Source organism: Oryctolagus cuniculus, chromosome 7 (genome assembly GCF_051225735.1).
Source record: "Oryctolagus cuniculus isolate XC-2025 breed Fujian yellow rabbit chromosome 7, ASM5122573v1, whole genome shotgun sequence".
Taxonomy (NCBI): domain Eukaryota; kingdom Metazoa; phylum Chordata; class Mammalia; order Lagomorpha; family Leporidae; genus Oryctolagus; species Oryctolagus cuniculus.
Window position 1 is genome coordinate 77,425,974 of NC_142873.1, and position 10,500 is coordinate 77,436,473.

The window sequence follows — 10,500 nt, forward strand, 5'->3', positions numbered from 1 at the left end:
GATTTTGAGCTTCTTAAAGCTGTCTAGTTTTTATAATAGTTGTATGTAATATTACTGAATATATGTAGTTAACTTTTTAATTTGGAAATGTACACACTTTTTCATATAAGTCCTTAATTAACTAATAAGTCCTTACAATTAACTAAGATATTTTAAGAGGGAACTTTAATATTATGCCTACTGATTTTTTTTAAACCCTAGACACCCAGACTTAGAAAAGTGAATAGTTTGAAGGGTTATTTTTAAGAAAGAAAAACAAAACACCCACACCTAAGTTCTTAATGTATCCAGACTTCAACAGGGTTTTTTTTGTGACCTCCCATCCCCATCCAACATTTGACAAAGAAGTAGGCAATATTATGGATTGATTTGCAGATGGGATCCTGTGTGGATTTTTAAAGTGAGTTTTAGTGTTATACCTGGAACTAATGGTGTTGAATAAGCTTTTTTAAACACCCGATTTTTTTCCAAGCCCTTATGATTTTCCAAGCTTGTATTCACATATTTTTTTAAATGAATGATCAGAAAATGGTAAATACTTTTCAAGCATCTTAGGACTTAAGAAGCCATAAAATAGAGTGGTAATAAAATCAATTAATTGCTTAAAACTGAAAGCGGACATGTTTTGTGGGAAGATGTGAATCCAATAAACCAAGGTCGAAAGTTTTTATATAAGTGGGCTTTTCTAGAAAACACAAAAAGAAGCTGTAGCTTGTGACTACGTTTCCAAAATCACACTGGAGCCTTACTTTAACGCAGTTTACTGAGACATGGAGTTTGTTCTGTCATGAGTCTATTTCAGATTCCCACCCGAGAAACTGAAGTCACCAGAAGGGCCAAGGCGTCATAGTGTAAGTTCTGAGGACCTCGTGCCAGTACTTAATCAAGGACCCATGTGAGGATGGCCAGTATTAGAGCTTGCATCACAATTAATAGCTAATAATTTTTCAGTTCCCACAAGAGATACTTTGGACAGCCATGTGTAAAATGGAAAATTAAAAGTTATTCTGTCAATGCTGCATGAATAGTTCAGATATTTCCATACCAGAGCCAAGTAGTAACTAAAATTAGGATCTTAATTTCTAGTGTTAAAAGGTCTAAGACCCAATTAACTCTTTCTGTAGATTTTGGTTTCTAGGTTTTCTACACAGTATTCGTTATTTGAGACTGTAAGCATTTAAAGTTTATTGTGTAATGGCCAACAGTTCATGTTCTTGCAAATGTACATTTATAGAAATGTGAAGCTATTTTAATGAGAATTGAAACCCTTGTATATTTATGTTTTCATACTCAGATACAGCAGTTTATGATTCTGAACCTGTTTTTTTAGTCATTAACTTTCTAATGTGCCAAAACTTGTTCCTATCTTTCACCCACAAAGTTGGTGATGAAATGTATCCATTTTACTTTTGGAAAATATATAATATGGCTTTCATTATTTTTATAGTTTTCAGATTTAGAAATAGGAAGAGAAAATGATTTAGATAATATTTCTTATGTGTCTGTAGTGGTATACTATAAAATAAAAATAATATAAAGCATTATCAATTATAATTTTTACTTTCACTTATAATGAATTTAATTGAAATAAAGTATGAGTTGGGTATTTTTTAATTGAGTTGTTTTCAACAGCCGGGTGTACCCTGCAGCATTATACTGATTTTGAACTATTTAAACAGTATGATTTGAAAATAAATTCTAAATTTTTAAGCATCTACTTGATAAAGCTATTTATGAATTCGTTCATTTAGCAGATCTATTGAATGGCTACTAGGTGCTACACAATGTACAAGGTGTTACAGACGGACACAGATGAAAACCCCTGCTTCAAGGAGCATGTAGAATATTGGGAGTGGCGAGAGAGAGATGTGTACACAAATAAGCAATAGGCAGTTGTGTCTGTTAGTGACAGGAGAGAGGTGGAAAGGATTGGAGGCATGTGGAAGAAAGTAGGTCTTGTTAGTGGGGTGAGGGCAAGAAAGGTTCCATTAAGAAATTAGCTTTAGTGTAGGGGCAGAGGGCACGGTGAGGTAGGCTTTCTGAGCAGATGCCCTTGTTTGCTTAGTTTGTAAATATTAAGCTCTTGCTGAGTGCTGAAACAGTTTATATGTAAACTTTAAAAATTTAAATTTTAAATGTAATACAATCACCTTCAAGAGCTTGTTTCATTATATAGAAAGGAATGACTTCCAATGAGACAAAAGTAGGTAAAGTTGGAAAAGTCACATTTCATAAAAAGATTAAGACTTGCCCAACTCCCTAAATAATCAGGATATGGCTCTGTGTGGTTCCACTACCAAGTATGTCAAACAAAACTGCTGATGTGTTTCTTATAGCACTGACCATATATTTAGATTTTGGTGCACGTGTCGGTCCATTATTTTAAGAAAGTTCCTGTTTGACGGTAAGCAATACATACTTTAGTCAGCTCTTTCTGCTCTCTATTGATTCTTTGCATTTTATTCCTTTTAAGTTCACTTTACTTTTTGAGAATGTCCTTAATAATTCTTTCACCAATGGTCTTTTGGGCAGTACTTTCTAGGTTTTGTTTGTTTGAAAATGTCATTATTTTACTCTCAGTCTCAGATGATCACTTGACATTACAGAATTCTAAGTTCCCAAATGATTCTCTCTCAGCATCTGGAGGATAGTGTTTCGTAAACTTCCAGTATATATACTTTTTTTTTCCCCCTAAGATTTACTTACTTGAAAGAGTTAAAGAGAGAGAAGGAGAAACACAGAGATCTTCCATCCACTGGTTCATTCTCCAGATAGCTGCAATGGCCAGGGCTAAGCCAGGCCAAAGCCAGGAGCTTCATCAAGTTCTTCCAAGCTTGGGCCACCTTCCGCTGCTTTTCCCAGGCTAAAAGGAGAGAGGTGGAAGGGAAGTAGAGCAGCCAGGACACCAACTGGAACTGGTGCCCATATGGCACGCTGGCATTACAGGCAGTGGCTTTAGCTGCTATGCCACAACACCAGCCCCTGTATAATCTTGCTGATGAAAATCTGGATTTTCGGCCAGCGCTGTGGCTCAAGAGGCTAATCCTCTGCCTGCGGCACCAGCACCCCAGGTTCTAGTCCTGGTCGGGGCGCCGGATTCTGTCCCGGTTGCCCCTCTTCCAGGCCAGCTCTCTGCATTGGCCCGGGAAGGCAGTGGAGGTTGGCCCAAGTGCTTGGGCCCTGTACCCGTGTGGGAGACCAGGAGAAGCACCTGGCTCCTGGCTTCGAATCAGCACTGTGTGGCAGCCACAGCAGCCATTGGAGGGTGAACCAATGGAAAAGGAAGACCTTTCTCTGTCTCTCTCTCACACTGTCCACTCTGTCAAAAAAAAAAAAAAATCTGGATTTTCAGTCTGTCATGCTCTCTGGTCACTCTGTTTATCAATTGGAAATTGCAATTTATTTTGATGTGTAGGGATTAGAAAAAGTTAAAACTGGCTGCAAAGCTTTCTAATAACAAAAAAAATACACATAAGTTGGACTAAACAAAATTTAAATCTCTGTACTTTGAAAGGTTTAAATGAAAGTCAAGCCAGAAATACTTAGAAATAATTGCAATATGTATCTCTAATGAAAAATAAATTGTGGATAATTACTTTTTAAATTGTGCTTCTAACGACACTATCAAGAAAGTGAAAAGTGGCCGGCGCCGCAGCTCGCTAGGCTAATCCTCCACCTTGCGGTGCCGGCACACCGGGTTCTAATTCCAGTCGGGGCACCGGATTCTGTCCCAGTTGCCCCTCTTCCAGGCCAGCTCTCTGCTGTGGCCCGGGAAGGCAGTGGAAGATGGCCCAAGTGCTTGGGCCCTGCACCTGCATGGGAGACCAGGAGAAGCACCTGGCTCCTGGCTTCAGATCGGCGTGGTGTGCTGGCCATGGTGGACATTGGAGGGTGAACCAACGGTAAAGGAAGACCTTTCTCTCACTGTCCACTCTGTCCAAAAAAAAAAAAAAAAAAGAAAGTTAAAAGTATTTACAAATCACATCCAATAAGGTTGCTTTTTTTTTTTTTTTTTTTTTGGCTTTTCAAGCTTTTATTTCGAGAGCCCTCCCATCTGCTGGCCCCGCCCCCAAAGGCCCAAATGGCAGAGGGAAGGCCCAAGCCAGGTGGGTGGCATGGGGTGGGTCAGGCTATATTAGCAGGAGGCTGGAACCGAGAAGTAACTGGGAACTTACACAAGGCACTCAAGAGGCTATACGCTCAGTTTGTAGTTCTGTGCAGATCAACTCCTTCCATTGAGGGAGTTCCACCCGTATGGAGTGGCTGGGTTCGATTCCCACCTCCAATAACTAAGCATCGGAAGCACCTGTGAGGGCTTGGGGCTAGGATTGCTGAATCACCCTCCCAGGACCCGGGAAAACACCTCCCAGGTTACTACGACCCCCACAGCAGACAGGCCCCCTTGCCCAGCCTAACCCAGACTAGACCTTGGCTGTAAGTTCTGGGAGGCGCCCGCCCAGCACAGGCAGGGCCTGGGAGCTGCTGCCACCCCAATACATGCTGCTCAGTGGAGCAGCCGGCGAGGAGGTGGCATATCCCAGGGAGGCTTCCTCGGCAGTGAGGACCTCAGTTTTTTTAAAAAGCGAAAAACTGGACCAATCCTTTCTCCGAAGAAGATGTATGAATAGCCAATAAGAGCATTAAAAGATGTTCAACCAGTTCTCTTAGATTTTTTTATTCCATTCTTTTTCTTTTCTGGACTAAACAGAAGAGGGAAAAGGAAGAGTGGGTATGGAATGAAGAACTACTATGTTCCTAATGTATTTATGAGATACATACAAATAAAAGATGTTGAACATCGTTAATCATCAGGAAAATAAAAATTTAAATCATAATGATATCACCAAAATACTAAAAATTTCAAAGACTGACAATACTGAATGTTGATGAAGATGTGGTACAAGCAGATCTCTGATGTATTGCTGGTTGGAATATAAAATGCCATGACCACTATGGAAAATAACTTTCCATTTCTTTAAAACTTAAAACATACCTACCATCTGACCCAACAATTCCACTCCTAGACATTTATTCATAAGAAGTAACATGTGTCCAAAGGTATTTATATAATCTTTACTCATAATAGCTGAAAACTGGAAACAACCCAAATGTCGCATTTAAAAAAAAAAAAAAGGTTGGCTGGCACCGCAGCTCACTAGGCTAATCCTCCATCTGCGGCACCGGCACCCCAGGTTCTAGTCCTGGTTGGGGAGCCGGATTCTGTCCTGGTTGCTCCTCTTCCAGTCCAGCTCTCTGCTGTGGCCCGGGAGTGCAGTGGAGGATGGCCCAAGTGGTTGGGCCCTGCACCCCATGGGAGACCAGGAGAAGCACCTGGCTCCTGCCTTCGGACGGGCGCGGTGCACCGGCCGCAGGGGTCATTTGGGAGGTGAACCAATGGAAGGAAGACCTTTCTCTCTGTCTCTCTCTCTCTCACTAACTCTGCCTGTCAAAAAAAAAAAAAAAAAAAAAAAAAGGCTGGCACTGTGGCACAAAGTGGGTTAAGGCATGACTTGCAATGCTGGCATCCCATACTGGTGCCAGGTTGAGTTCCAGCTGCTCCGCTCTGATCCAGCTCCCTGCTAATGCGCCTGAAGATAGCCCAAGTCCCTGAACCCTTGCACCACATGTGAGACCCGGATGAAGCTCCTGGCTTCGGCTTGGCCTAGCCCAGGCTGTTCCAGCCATTTGTAGAGTGAACCAGCAAATGGAAGATGGCTACCCAGCGCTATGGCGCAGCGTGTTAATGCCCTGGCCTGAATTACTGGCATCCTATATGGGCACCAGTTCTAGTCCGGCTGCTCCTGTTTCGATCCAGCTCCCTGCTACGGTCTAGGAAAGCAGTAGAAGATGGCCCAAGTCCTTGGGCCCCTGCACCCGCATGGGAGACCCGGAAGAAGTTCCTGGCTCCTGGCTCTAGATCAGCACAGCTCCGGCTGTTGAAGCTATCTGGGGAGTAAACCAGTGGACGGAAGACCTCTCTCTCTCTCTGTAACTCTGACTTGCAAATAAATAAATAAATCTTTTAAAAAAGAATGGAAGATGGCTCTATCCTTTTCTCTAACTCTGCCTTTCAAATATTAAAGAAAAAATGTGGGGACATATGGTTAACTTGCTCCCTGGGATGCTTGTATCCCATATCAGATTACCTGGTTCAAGTCCTGGTTCCTCAATTTCTAATCCAGCTTCCTCCTAATACACACTCTGGGAGACAGCAGATGATGGCGCAAGTGCTTGGGTTCCTGCCACCCATGTGAGAAATGGAGTTCTGGGCTCCTGGCTTTAGCCTGGCCATGCCCTAGCTGCTGCAGGCATTTAGCAAGCAAACCAGTGGATGGACGATCTCTATCTTTCAAAGAAAATGAAAATAAAATTTCTTTAAATGAACTAGTATACATATAACACAGATGAATCTCAAAAACAATTATTTGTGCCAGCATTGTGGTATAGCAGGTAAAGCTGCCATGCAGTGCTGGCATCCCATATGGGCCCCTGTTCTAGTCCCGTCTGCTCCACTTCTGAACCAGCTCTCCCCTATGGCTTGGGAAAGTAGTAGAAGATGGCCCAACCATTTGTGGAGTGAACCAGCAGAGGTAAGACCTCTGTCTCTGTTTCTGCCTCTCTGTAACTCTGCCTTTCAAATAATAAATAGATCTTAAAAAAAAAAAAAAAAAAAAAAAAAAGTGTTTCTCCCTTTGAAACTAGCTAGATCCAGAAACAAACATTAAAAAAAAAAAAAAAAAAGGCCCAAGTCCTTGGGTCTCTGTACCTGTATGGAAGACCTAGAAGAAGCTCCTGGCTCCTGGCTTCCAATTGGCCCAGCTGCGGTCACTGTGGCCATTTAAGGAATGAATCAGAGGATGGAAGATTTGTCTTTGCCTCTTCCTCTCTCTAACTCTGCTTTTCAAAGAAATACATTTTTAAAACAAATTATGAGTGAAAAGCCTGACACAACAAAAGAGTACAGAGTGTATTGTTTCTTTCACATGAAATCTTAGAATGAAGTCTCTAGTTCTCTACTGATGCATCTGGGAGCCTCAAGATTTTTCAAAAGGTAGCAAGGTGTCAATCAGGACTGCAGTCTCACCTGAAGGCTTCATGCGGGTTGGTCTGCTTCCAAGCTCCCCTGCCTGGTTGCTGGCCAGGTTCAGTCCTGCACTGGCTATAGGTCAGAGGCGTGTCAGTTCTTCTCCACAGGTCAGTCACAACATGCAGCTAGCTTCCTCCAGAGTGAATGGAGAGTAGGATGGAAGCTGGCCGATTTTACCCTAATCTTGAAACTGATATCCATCATTTTTGTCACGTTCTTTTCATTTTAAGTCTCCAAGTCCAGCCCACATTCAAGGGTCTGAAAACCAGGAGGTCATTGGGAACCATCTTCTAGGTCAAACTTTATGTAAACATACAATTTTATAGTCATAATGGGGAATGACCATGGGTAGTACTCCTTTTTAGAAAGCTCATGCACAAAACTCTCATCCTTTGATTAATGACTAAAATTCCATAGAGAGATTTAAGCCTTCAGTTTAAGGGTTTAACTTGCAAAACATGAACTATTCCTTTTGGGCCTAACAGTATACTATTTTTATACTGCACTGACCTAAAATTGGGTATATTATATTTTCCTAAACTCTACTTTGAATAGAGGGCGGACAGAAAACAAAACCAAAAAACTTGATAAGCCAACAAAATAGCATTTGAGTGCCCATTAAGACTGTTTTAGAAGTCTGCATCCCATAGAGTGCTGGTATTCCAGTCCACAGCTCCACTTCCAATTCCAGTCTCCTGCTAATGCAGACCCTGTAAGGCAGCAATGATGGCTCAAGTAGTTGGGTCCCTGCCACTCACCTGAGACCCCCAGACTGAATTCCAGTCTCCTGGCTTTGGCCTAATCCAGCCCTGGCTTGATGCAGGCATTCAGGGAGTGAATCGGTGGCTGGAAGTTCTTCTGTCTCTCCACCTTTCAAATATAATGAAAATAACTATTTTTTAAAAACAGTGAACATTTTTGCCCATGGCCAGTAGACCTGTTGGTAGATCAGCTTAGTTTTTTTTTTTTAAAGATTTATTTATTTATTTGAAAGAGTTACACAGAGAGAAAAGGAGAGGCAGAGAGAGAAAAAGAAAGAGGCCTTCCATCCACTGGTTCACTACCCAGTTGGCTGCAACAGCTGGAGCCATGCCTATCTGAAGGCAGAAGCCAGGAGCTTCTTATGGGTCTCCCACACAGGTGCAGGGACCCAAGGACTTGGTATCTTCCTCTGATTTCCCAGGCCATAGCAGAGAGCTGTGGAGCAGCTGGGACTCGAACTGGCACCCATATGGGATGCTGGCACTGCAGGCAGCAGCTTCACCTGCTACGCCACAGCGCCAGCCTCAGCTTAGTCTTACACTCTGCATTGCAATGATATTTTAATATTCTGTTTCTTGACCTTAGATTGTAAGTGGAAGTTTTTCTTTTCTCTTTTTCACTGGAGAAGAGCCATCCTGGAATGTGAATATGCCACATGGAATAATCTAATATTCTCCCCAATTTTCTACAGCTATCCTGCTGTCTTAATATCTATTTCCAAGCATTTGCACAAGTTAAAGCTGTGGTAGAGAGATTAAATGAGTGAATACATGTAAGGCATTTAGTGTCCAACCCATAGTAAGTGCTCAATACTATTATTATGATTGATGCTGTTTGCCGCTGCTCTGATCTCTCCTGCTCACCTTGAACGGTTCACTTCCTTCCTCAATACCCTCTGCCCCTGCTTCAAATCTAACCTGTTCAGCTTAGCCTCAATGCTACTTGACCCTATGACCTTCTTTTTGATCCTATCACATTCTCCATCTAAACCTTATTCATTTTGAAATGACTCACCTTCTACTTAACAGCAAAGATTACAGCTATCCCCCATAATTCCTTCTTTTCTTGCAGTCCCAGTCTCTTTGTTTCAAGTATCCATTCTTCCCTCCTGCCTCAAAGTTAGGTGCAATATTCTTTGACTAACCCTCCATGTCAATTTTTTTTTAATTCAACCTCAGTTAAAATTAGGCTCAGCTGCAAATAGAAAATACCAAATAACAGTGACTTTTAAAAAGATGTTTCTCTCAGATGAAAGAAATCTAGTAGTAAGATATTGTGAGCTTACATGTTAGCTCCACAATTTGTCAGGGACTCTTTTTTTCTTCTTCTTCTTCTTTTTTAAGATTTATTTATTTGAAAGGCAGAGGTGGGGGTGGGAGAGGGGGAGAATGAGCTTCTATCTGCTACTTCACTCCCCAAAAGGTGCAGCCTGTGCTGGTCCAGGACAAAGCCAAAAACCAGGAACTCTATTTGGTTTTCCCATGTGGGTGGCAGGGGCCCAAGTACTGGACCATTTTCCTGCCATCCCAGGTGCATTAGCAAACAGCTGGATTGGGAATGGAGCAGTCAGGACTTCAAAGGGTGCTCAGATATGGGATGTCCACCGGGCCACAATGCCACCTCCCCCAAGGAATTCATGATTTTTCCTTTCTCACGGTTATGCTATCCGGAAAGCATGCTCTGCATCCCCATGGCACAAAACTTATGCCAAACAAAGAGCGGACAACTTTGCAGGAAGTAAAGTGAAGTTTAAGAAGTCAAGACCACATTCTTAAAGATCCACACAACACTTAATTTATATGTAAGAGGCCAAAACTTTGTCACTTGGCACATCTGGCTGCAAAGGACCCTAACAGGCGCTGTTGAGCTGGGAGACAAAATGTGACTCTAAGAAACAAGTCCCCAGCAAGCCACATAAGAAGGGCCTCTGTTGCTCAAAAGGAATGAAGCCTGGCTTCAAACCCCGGGCCTTGTGCCCCCTCCAGCCTGAACCCTGGTTCTCCCTAAAATAAAATACTTTCTGCCTTAAGAAGCCACCTCTTTGTCTTCTTTGAACGCTAAAAATCCTGAAACCTAATTAAAAGCTCCAAAATACTCTGAACCTCGCAGTCTCTTCATTTCACTGAAAATAAAAATTACCGCTCTCCTTCACAATTTCACATTTCATTGTCTGCTCATCCCGAACCCCTTAAACTCCATCTATTTCTATTATATGCTTCCTAACGAGGCTCTGAGTTCCTGGAAGCACTGAACATAGACCTTAAGTCCAACGAAGTTTAAAATTTTATTTATGCTTTCCTTCACAAATAATACACGTGGTACACTGTAAAAAATAGAAAGCAGACGTCCCCATGGGTCACATCCATGAGATATTCAGAAAGTGAGGCGAATACCGGGGTTTCAGTTTGTTCACTCTTTGTCACACGCTGTGGGTTTCGCTACTCCCTTAGAGGCCACTCCCAGAAAAAGGCTTGCTTTAATTCCACATCACAAACGCGAATGTTCAGAGGTGATCTCCACCTTGAACCGCCCCTGCCTGAGAGGGCAGGCCGAAGACAGGTACGAGATTCTCACGAGTTCCGGAATCCGCTCGGAAAACGCAGGCGCGGCACCTCTGACGTATTTCCGGGGCGCCAGAGCGAAAGGAAGTC